The sequence below is a fragment of the Dermochelys coriacea genome, chromosome 1, assembly GCF_009764565.3.
Source record: "Dermochelys coriacea isolate rDerCor1 chromosome 1, rDerCor1.pri.v4, whole genome shotgun sequence".
Classification (NCBI taxonomy): domain Eukaryota; kingdom Metazoa; phylum Chordata; order Testudines; family Dermochelyidae; genus Dermochelys; species Dermochelys coriacea.
Window position 1 is genome coordinate 97639767 of NC_050068.2, and position 10493 is coordinate 97650259.

At 43.6% G+C, this 10493-nt stretch overlaps 1 pseudogene; it reads right to left on the bottom strand.

Moving 5' to 3' along the window:
• Nucleotides 1-372: 372 nt before the first annotated feature.
• On the bottom strand, nucleotides 373-1368 carry LOC119851356 (annotated as a pseudogene).
• Between the last annotated feature and the right edge of the window lie 9125 nt (nucleotides 1369-10493).

Here is a 10493-nt window from a genome sequence, read left to right on the forward strand (position 1 = left end):
CATCATTTGAGAGGGTGTGGCTTCTTATTACTGATCCGTGAATATTCAGGTGGTGATTGTGGACACTGAACTCATATCTTCCATGAATAAGCAACTGTTTTTGACAGAACTGCCACAGGAGTTATGTTGCTGGACATATTACAATATGAACATGAAGAATGTAGAGTAACAAGTACAAATGTGCTTCTGGGAAGGTACATGGCAAGTGTGTTCAAAACTTTATTGTCAGAACGATGAGTTCATAACTTCAACAGACTGGGCCAAATTTGCTGCTGGCATAGGCGTGAGTGTAACATCCCTGACATCAGTGAAGATACGCTCATTTAAATCAATGGTGAATTTAGCCTAGTACTCGAAGTCTTACTAACAGTATCACTGTTGCTCCCTCCCTATTTTGTGCTCATTTGTCTTCAATTTCAAAAGAGAGAGGATGGCCTGCTAGAATTTGTCTCCCATCACAACATAGAGTAATAAGTTACCAAGTGTATTTAGTGCTGCTAAGGGCATAGATACAATAAAAAAAAGCAAAGGTCTGGTTCTCAGTGAAGCAGTTAACTGGATGAAGTTGTAGTTCTATCTGAGTCCCCCTCAAGACATGAAAGGGTAGGAAACAAAAATAATACCACCAAGAGAAGAATGGCAAGTTTGCAAGCCTTCTGCTTGTACAGAGTGTGAGTATGAGGCCCTGTAGCCAATGTGTAAATAATCACAATGTAACACAGAGTCACAATTAGCAAGGGTAAGAAGAAGGCGAACGAAGTCAGAAGCCAGTTATACCACCTGCTAGTGTCCAGGTCTTCAGAAGTAGAAAGATCCATGCAAATAGATCTGTTTTGATTCTCTTTGGAAGTGATCAGAAAGTTCAGAGGACTGGCAGCCACCAGGGAAGTCACCCAAAGTGTAGTGCAAGCCACCACTGCCCATCTCCTTTTCCAAACAAAAAAGCAGTTAATTGGATAGATAACTACAAGGTAGCGGAAAATGCTGAAGCAAGTGAGGAAGAAGATGTTGCTGTACAAGTTGATGTAGAAATTGAAGCGAATAAACTTGCACATGAAGACTCCAAAGATCCAATTATCTCCATTAGCAGAGTAGTGTATCAAAAAAGGAAGAGTAGCTCAGTACAACAGGTCAGTGACAGCCAAGTTTAACATAATGATGCTGCTGCTTTTTCTAGGACCTTATCTTGAAAATATACATGAACATTACAATAACATTCCCTGGGAAGCTCACCAGAAATATTATGCTGTAAAGAACAGACAGATAGGCTTTTATCTGTAAGAATTCTTCATCTATGCAGTTTCTGAAGGTATCTGCATGGCTTGGCAAAGTGGTAAAATTGGCTAGGTCTTCGGATACCGTATTCATCATTTTCATCTTAAAGCTTTAGGAAAATCAAATGTTTTGTTTTTAATTGATCAGTCAGTATGAATGTGCTAGATAAATCTTTCTCCACTAGAGCTAGTAATATGGATCACACAGCATACAGAGCTGGTAATATGGATCACATTAGCCCACGAAAGTTTATGCTCAAATAAATTTGTGAGTCTCTAAGGTGCCACAAGGACTCCTTGTTCTTATAGCATACCTGGAGGTTGGCAAAAATGGTCAGCACTGGCCTAACTTTGTTCCCACTGAAGTCAGTTACCAGTACCATTGACTTCCATGGGAGTACAGTTAGGCCAACCCTGAGTGCTTTTGAAAATCCCACTTTTAGTTGCTCCATAATCTTAAAGCCACTTGAGTATAAATTAGGGGATGGTTTTGGTTTATATTTTGCAAAACCTTGTCAATTAGGTTTTGGGCTTAGCAAAACCCCCAAATGAGAAAGTTACAATTCTAGGGTCACTTGTCTGAATCCTTAATATTTGAGGAAGTACAAATACTTTGGGGGGGGGGCTTATTTGTATTTCAAAAGGAGATGGAAAATCAGGGGTGTGGTTTTTATCTTGTGTTGGTTCAGATATAGGTTTCAGGACCTGATTCTCCTCTCTCTTGCAATGGTGTAAATCAGAATTAACTTCACTGAAGTCAGTGGAGTATCACTAGGGCAGGGGTGGGCAAACTTTTTGGCCTGTGGGCCACATCAGGGTGTGAAACTGTATGGAGGGCTGGGTAGGGAAGGCAGTGCCTCCCCAAACAGCCTGGCCCCTGCCCCCTATCTGCCCCCTCCCACTTCCCACCCCCCACCTGCCCCCCTCAAAGCCCCCGACCCATCCAACCCCTTCCCCTGCTCCTTGTCCCCTGAACATCCCCTCCCGGGACCCCCGCCCCTAACCGCCCCCCGGGACTCCACCCCCTATCTAACCCCCCCACTCCCCCGAACCTCCACCCCATCCAACCACCCTCTGCTCCCTGACTGCCCCCCGGTACCTCCTGCCCCTTATCTAACCCCCCGGCCCTGGCTCTGGCCTCCTTACCATGCTGCTCAGAGCAGCATGTCTGGCCACTGCACTGCCTGGCCGGAGCCAGACATGCTGCCATGCTGCCCTGCATGAGCAGGCAGTCCTGCAGCCCAGAGTGCTGCCCGCGCGGTGAGCTGAGGCTGTGGGGGAGGGGAGACAGCAGGGGAGGGGCCGGAGGCTAGCTCCCAGGCCAGGAGCTCAGGGGCCAGGCAGGACAGTCCTGTGGGCAGGATGTGGCCCGCGGGCCGTAGTTTGTCCATCTCCACACTCAGATGACCAGATCCCCGATTTTATAGGGACCGTCCTGATATTTGGGGCTTTATCTTATATAGACGCCTATTACCCCCCACACCTTTCCCGATTTTTCACACTTGCTGTCTGGTCACCCTAAGTATCACTGGTGTAAAACTACTGTAAGCGAATGAAGAATCAGGCCTCCAAAGTTCACAGTAAGTGGTAGGTATAAGGCAAATGTGTTAATCTTGGCTCATCTGTAATACGAACTGGGAGTAAATGGGCCTGATTCTGAAACTACCTTATACATTCTATAATCATTTCCAGCTCTCCAAAGGGAATCCAAAACATAACCATTCTTGGTAGTGCTTTACCCCTACATTCAACTCACTTGGCAGAGTAGTAGCACAATCCTCAATTAGTGCAATTCACCATCACGCCAGTGTTTTTTTTTTCCCATCAAATATATACCACCCAAGGATCTAGCCCTAAATGACTACACAAGGTACAAAGCAGTGTGGAATTGGGTACAATGATTTTTGTTAGCTATAATGTACATTGGTTTAGAATAAACTCAGCATGGTATGGAACATCTGGTATAAGATCACTGCAAAATAACAGCAGTCATAGTTAAAACTGGGTTATTACATTTCGTGAAATATTGTTTTAAAATATACATTTTATTTGAAGTGACATTTAGCACATTACCATTATGGCAATTCCTATGTCCCTACATTATTTCAATGATCAGTGGAACATGATAACCTTTTTCTTTCAAGCAGCTAATTATCAGATCTGGAATATAATACCAAAAATATGACAACAACTAAACTAAGAGGTATAACTTGGTTGCTAAATAGACTTTGAATTCGGAAGTGAAACTGTCTCATAATGACAGGTTTCAGAGTAGCAGCCGTGTTAGTCTGTATTCGCAAAAAGAAAAGGAGTACTTGTGGCACCTTAGAGACTAACAAATTTATTAGAGCATAAGCTTTCGTGAGCTACAGCTCACTTCATCGGATGCATTTGGTGGAAAAAAAAAACAAAAAAACCCCCCATGTATTAGATAAGAATTTTTTAAATTAAACATGAATGTTAGTTTCAGTACAGTAGTGTAAAGTTAAAGGTACATTCGGTAAATATTGTGCAGTTTGTTTTAATCAAATTAAGATTTACAATAGAACCTCAGAGTTAAAAACACCTTGGGAATAGAGGTTCTTCGTAATTCTGAAATGTTCGTAACTTCGAACAATATACTATGGTTGTTTTTTCAAAAGTTTAAACTGAGCATTGGCTTAATACAGCTTTGAAACTTTACTATGCAGAAGAAAATGCGGCTTTTAATCATCTTAATTTAAATGGAATAAACACAAAAACAGTTTCTTTGCCTTGTCAAATCTTTTTTTAAACTTCCCCTTCATTTTTGTAGTAGTTTATGTTTAACACAGTACTGAACTTGCTTTTTGTTTGTTAGTGTCTGCTGCTGCCTGATTGCATACTTCCAGTTAAAAATGTGGTGTGTGGTTGACCAATCAGTTTGTAACTCTGGTGTTCGTAACTCTGAGGTTTTACTGTAGTCACTTCCTGTTTTCAAATTACATTTTTCAGCTAAATAAGGTTTCTTGCAAAAATAAATGGTTGAATCTAAGGAGTTTACTCTGATGTGTGTGGTTGATTGGTCAGTTCATAATTCTGAGTTTCTACTGTACAGTCAAGACAAAGCTAGTAAAATGCTGCATCTTCTCACTTCCATCCTATTTGATTTTTACCACTACAACTTAATGCTGTGACTCTCAGTAGTATACTTCAGATAAAACTAGAAAAAACAAAAAGAAATTCTTGATCCATCCCAATCCTACTACCTCTATTTCCCCCCTCCACCCCCCAAATCTTCTTTTCAGCCCTGATTAGCTCTTTACCTCATGCTCTACCCTGGAACATCTCAAAATTTGCAAGTGGATAAATATTGTTTATCTGGAAATTATTTGTAATCCTGCTTTTTGCATGCATTGTTTTGAGCACAGAGTACTATGAATTTCATGTGGCGAGCTTTCCATACAGTGAAACAAGTTTTAGTAAAATGTCCTTGAAAAGCAGCCACATGCAGTATCTAGAGGACTTTGTAATCAATTACAGTAACCCTACCTATCCAGATTAACATTTCACATATCGGTAATTTTAGAAGACTGGTGGAAGAGCTCTGTTATTGGCTCATGTATCAGCTTTTAGTCCTGCCCTCTTGTAAGAGTTCTCCTACCACCTTATCTATCGCACCTTCTGGGAACAGGAACAGGCCTGCAAAATTAAGCCTGTGTGACCTTAACTCTGACCCTTTTGCATGTGCTTTATGATACAGTCTTTAATTACATGCTCACAGGGTATTTTTTTTCCACATAATCCCTGCCTCATTCAGTTCATAGAATGGACAGTGCTGACTTAATGAGCTGCTGTTCAATATTTTGTTTTTTCCTTATTGTTTAATATGTGACCAAGGCCTTGTTTATTACACACCATTCAAATGATATTCTGAAATTAGTGTTATTAATTTTTTCATGGGCTTTTCTATGGTGATCATCACTATAGTATCTGACCACTTCACAAACATTAATACTGACCAGGCTGTTAAAAGTCCGATTGGTAGTGGTGGGGATGCAGAAGGGGCCTGCAGCAATTCTCTCTGTGGAGCCCTGGCGAGCAGGGGATGGATCCTGGGAAAGACATTCGGCTGCAAGCTGGGGCCAGCAGGGTTAACTCCAGGCAGCAGCCGCTGTGGTGGCTGGGGGCTCCCTGTGGAATGGGCATTATGACCTTTAGGAAGTGCCTTCAGCCCCTCCCTGCCCAGCCCGCTGCTCCCTGGCTGGTGGGTGCATCTGACAGCAGGGGAGGGGGCCAGGGCAAGCCACTGCCGCCTGCCCCATAGCCTGCTCCCCTGAGGGCTGCTGAGCCAGGCTCGTCTCGGGACTATGCGCCCAGAAGGTAAGGGGCTGTGACATTGTCAGTCTCAGATGAATGGGCAGCACGGAAGCATGGGGCTAAATTTGGACTGCTCTCTCCGGGAATGGGTCTGAGCAGAGTCGGGAAGCAGCTGGGTGTGGAGGCCCCAGCCAGCAGCCGGGCTGGGGAGCAGGGACAAAGGAGAGAGGCTGGGGGTCACTGCAAACAGTGGGGGGATGAGGAGGGGCCTGCAGCAGCTCTCTCTCTGAGCTCTGTATCCAATAGAACAGGAGTTATTTGGTTGCAAGCTTATTCATTAAATATTCCCTCTAAAAGTAAAATCCACATTCCCTTACTGTTGTAAACTCTTCCGTGTGCAGGGGCGGGCTGTGATGAATGAAGTAGATGTTCAGATCTTTATTATTTATATTATAATAGTATGCGCAGTACGTTAGCATGCTTTTCATATAGAAGGTTGGGAAAGAGATATAATATAACCATGTTTTTATTGTGTTTTGCTTTGTTAAATATATGGCTGATTCCAAACTGCCCCTTTACTTAGCTAGATTTGTGTGATATTAGTCCCTTGTACACATGGTCGCAGAAGGGGTCTTAAGCAGTTATTTGATACTATACTGTTGCATGACAGCTGGATTTGATTTTAATAGCTCCTTTCCTGTGTGAGGCATCCTCAAACACCTCCTACCTCTCCCAAGCAGGAATAAATTCTGATCACTTACAACCAGATCCCAAACCCACTGAAGTACATGAAAAGACTCACTTTGACTTCCCTGAGCTTTACACATAGTGACTTACACATGATAGTGATTCATTCATACACTGCAGCAGTTGATGCAATAAAGATTGCATGGATGGTTTTGTTTAATAAGGACAATAGACAATTTGAATGGAGATGTGCTAGGTTCCACAGTGTTAAGTGCTTTTCATTATGTGTTTTACTTTGATTCAGCAAAAGTATAAGCTTTCTATGGGCTATTTCCCTTAACAGATGTACGTTTGTTTGGCTGATCTTAGTGTGTCTGTGTGGAATACCTAATTACAGTTCTTATCAGACCACCTTTAAGAGATGCTCAGTTTTGTAGAGAGTGATATAATATGTCTGCAGCACACAGGGAAATCAGCCCTGGTTCCCCCTCTTTAGTTCTGCACACATACAGGTTGGTCAGAGAAGCATTTTGTTTTTGCGAAGTGCACAGTAATTCTAAATTAGTCACTATTCAATGTTGCCATCCAATTATATATGTAATTGGAGTTGCTAATAAAAAGTTCTGCAGAGGGATATCACGTTTCTGGAAAGTCAGAATTATAATCTGAGATATACACAGGGTTGTCATGTCAGCTGAGCAGAAGTAGTTCAATATAACTCCAAAAATAGAAAGCATGGCCTGGAGGCAGTCTCTTGCAGTTAGTACTAGCCCTTGGAGCAAACCAGCACTTGATGGCTGCAGCGGCATTAAAGCCACAATCCAGTGAAGCACTTAAGCATGTACTTAACTTTAAGCAGCTGAGTAGTCCTATTGCCCCCCGACTCCGCATCTGCTTTAATTTAAGCATATCCTTGAGCGAGAACTAGCCCTCCCCTGACTCTTCAGATATGTGCTTTCTTGATCAATATTTTAAAAATTCTTTTGAGTACCAGAATTGGTGAGCAAAATGGCTACAGCTACAACAGCTATAAAGTAGCTCAAATTATAGCACCTGTGGCTACTAAAATCCTCCCAACTGCCAGTAAAAACCAAACCATCATCACTGGAGGCTGGGCAACACGATTATGACCTATTGGCACACCTCTTGAAAAGCAGCTGTGGTATGTCTGTCTGTACAGTCAAATAGGAAGTTTTTATTGTGTTCTTATTTTTTAATCTCAAAATTGAGGTAAATTCTCTAAATGTGTGGGGTTTTAGGTGCATGGCTTCCATTAAAAGTACTATAGAAGGAGTTACTAGATGGTGCTCTTACACATTAGCTCATAAATTCCTTTTCTTAGTATGTGAGCAAGTTTTCATTCTTGGAAGAAATGCTCTATTGTTTATGGTATTGATGTGTTTTGTTTGGGGGATACTGTGGCAAGCAGCAAGGGAGTCTGCCCTTTGCCTCAGGGTTTGTCACTAGAAATATATCCAGACTCTGTGTGCCTGATTCCTCTTCCAACAGGAATCTGAGTACAAGGCTCTGGATATCTGCTGTTGCTTAGCTGAGAGGTGACAATAGCAATAGACATGTAGTTAGGGCTTGATCCAAAGCTGAAGTTGAGACTATTTCCATTGATATCAGTGAGATCTGAATCAGTCTTTCAAGCATTATGGGATAGATTGTTCCTTTAAAACACAGCCTGTTGCAAGGGGTAGTACAGAGCCAGGCCATGGCAAAGGAAGCATCAGGAGGCATTATGCCTCAAAGAGTATGTCTACACTGTGTTTTAAAACTCATGGTAGCGAGTCTCAGAGCCCACGTTGACAGACTCAGCCTTGCAGGGCTCTCGCTATGGTGTAAAAACGGCAAGGTAGACATTTGGGCTCAAGCCCTGAAGTTAGGGAGGGGGTGGACTTCAGAGCCCAAGCTCCAGCCCGAGCTGCAACATCTATGCCGCTGTTTTTAGCGCGAGCCCTGCAAACCTCAGGGCATGTCTATACTATAAAGTTAAGTCGACATAATTTAAGTTGACATCCAGCTGCCGCAGTAATTAAGTCAGTCGGGTGTGTCCACATCAGGTTCATTGTGTCGGCGGAGTGCATCCTCAGCAGCAGCGCTTGCATCAATGCACAGAGCAGTGCACCATGAGTAGCTATCCCACAGTGCAGCTAGCCTCAGAGGGTTTGGGGAAGGGTTTGCAATGCCTCATGGGACCAAAACGTGGTTGCAGGGGGGAAAGGGAACCTGGCTTCAACCTCCCAGGAAGCCGTTTCCTCCCTACCCTGATTTCAACGGCAAACAGCTCATACCTTTTCGTGCCTTTTTTCCAAAGGTTGGCTTAGCCCGAGAAGCATGGACCCTGCTCAGCCCTGCACTCTTGTTGTGAGCATTACAAACACCTTGTGCCTTATCCTGCAATATTTCCAGAGCTGAGACACGAACCACCATACAGAATATTGCGATGTCCTTCAAGCAGCCCAGCTGCCAGCCCTAGAACGAAACAGTTCCCGGTTGCTGCTGGCAGTCATGCAGCAGCTGAACATGGTGGAGTGCCGTTTATGATCCCGAGAAACAAGCACAGACTGGTGGGATTGTATTGTTATGCAGCTATGGGATGATGAGCAGTGGCTGAGAACTTTCAGATGCAGAAGGCCACTTTTCAGGAACTGTGTGCAGAGCTTTCCCCAGCCCTGAAGTGCAGAAACATTAAAATGAGACCTGCTCTGACAGTGGAGAAGCGAGTGGAGATCACTGTGTGGAAGCTTGCAATGCCAGACTGCTACTGGTCAGTGGAGAATCAATTTGGAGTTGGTAAATCTGCCATGGGAACTGCTGTGATCCAGGTGTGCAGGGCCATTAATCTACTTCTGCTAAGAAATGTAGTGATGCTGACATATGTGCATGACATAGTGGATGGTTTTGCCACTATGGGGTTCCCTAACTGCGGTGGGGCAATAGATGGCACACATATCCCTAGGCACCAAACTACCTTGCCAAAGAGTACATAAACAGAAAGGGATACTTTTTAACGGTGTTGCAAGCACTGGTGGATCACGGGGCGTTTCACTGACATCAACGTGGGAAGGTCAAGAAAAGTGCATGACACTCATCTTTAAAAACACAGGTCTGTTCAGAAAGTTGCAAGCAGGGACTTCCTTTCCAGATTGAAAATAATATAGATGATGTTGAAATGCCAATAGTGATCCTGGAAGACCTAGCCTACCCCTTACTCCCATGGTTCATGAAGCCATATACCAGCCACATGGAGAGCAGTAAGGAGTGATTCAACAACAGGATGAGAAAGTGAAGAATGGTGGTGGAATGTGCCTTTGGATGTTTAAAGGGTCACTGGCACAGTTTGCTTACTAGGCTAGACCTCATTGAAACCAATATCTCCATTGTTATCTGTGCCTGTTTTGTGCTCCATAATATCTGTGAGGCAAAGGAAGAGAGGTCTCCACTGGGGTCGGGTGTGGAAGTGGATAAGTTGTCTGCCAATTTTGAGCAGCCAGATACCAGGGCAATAAGAAGAGCCCAGTGAAGAGCACTGCATTTCTGGGAGGCTTTGAAAACTTGTTTCAATAATGACCCACAGTAATGTGTGCCACTTTTCTGCATTGTGACTTCTCGTACCATCCCCTCTATTGCATTGGTTTCCCTGTCCCTCTCCTTCCTCCCACAACCCCCCATGCTTGGAATAAATAAAGAGTATTTCATTCTTGAAATGTTGACTTTCATTGCATAAACATAAAAAAACTGAAAGACCAGGAAAAGAATTTAACCTTGGACAGATGATTTGATAAAGTTGGGAGGGGAGAAACCACGTCAGCTTGTCTGTAAAAGCATAGTAGTCTTGCCCATCAAAGGTCCTTGAATGGCAACCTTTTGTTCTTAGTACCATCCTATGGTGTTGAGTGGAAAGGATACCGTACTCCTACCACCTGGAATATTTTGGGGAGGGGGACGGGAAATACTGCGATGTTTGTAGCCCGTTCTTCAGGAGTTCTGAGGCTCGCTGCTGCAGGTTTTAAAATGCAGTGGTGACATACTCAGAGAGCTACAATGCATCCAATAGCCCCCTGTTTGCACCAGAGAAAAATTGTATTCCTCCTTCCATGTGGTTGGCCAACTTCACTTGGCGATGGGTGGGGCAGAATCATTAGTCCAGTTACTCCTCGCTTGCTTTTCAGTGAGTTACTTCTCAGTGGAGCAACTCAGTAGCAGTTTCTGGTCACAGAGGCTGCTATTTTGTGTAGTCTTTATGTA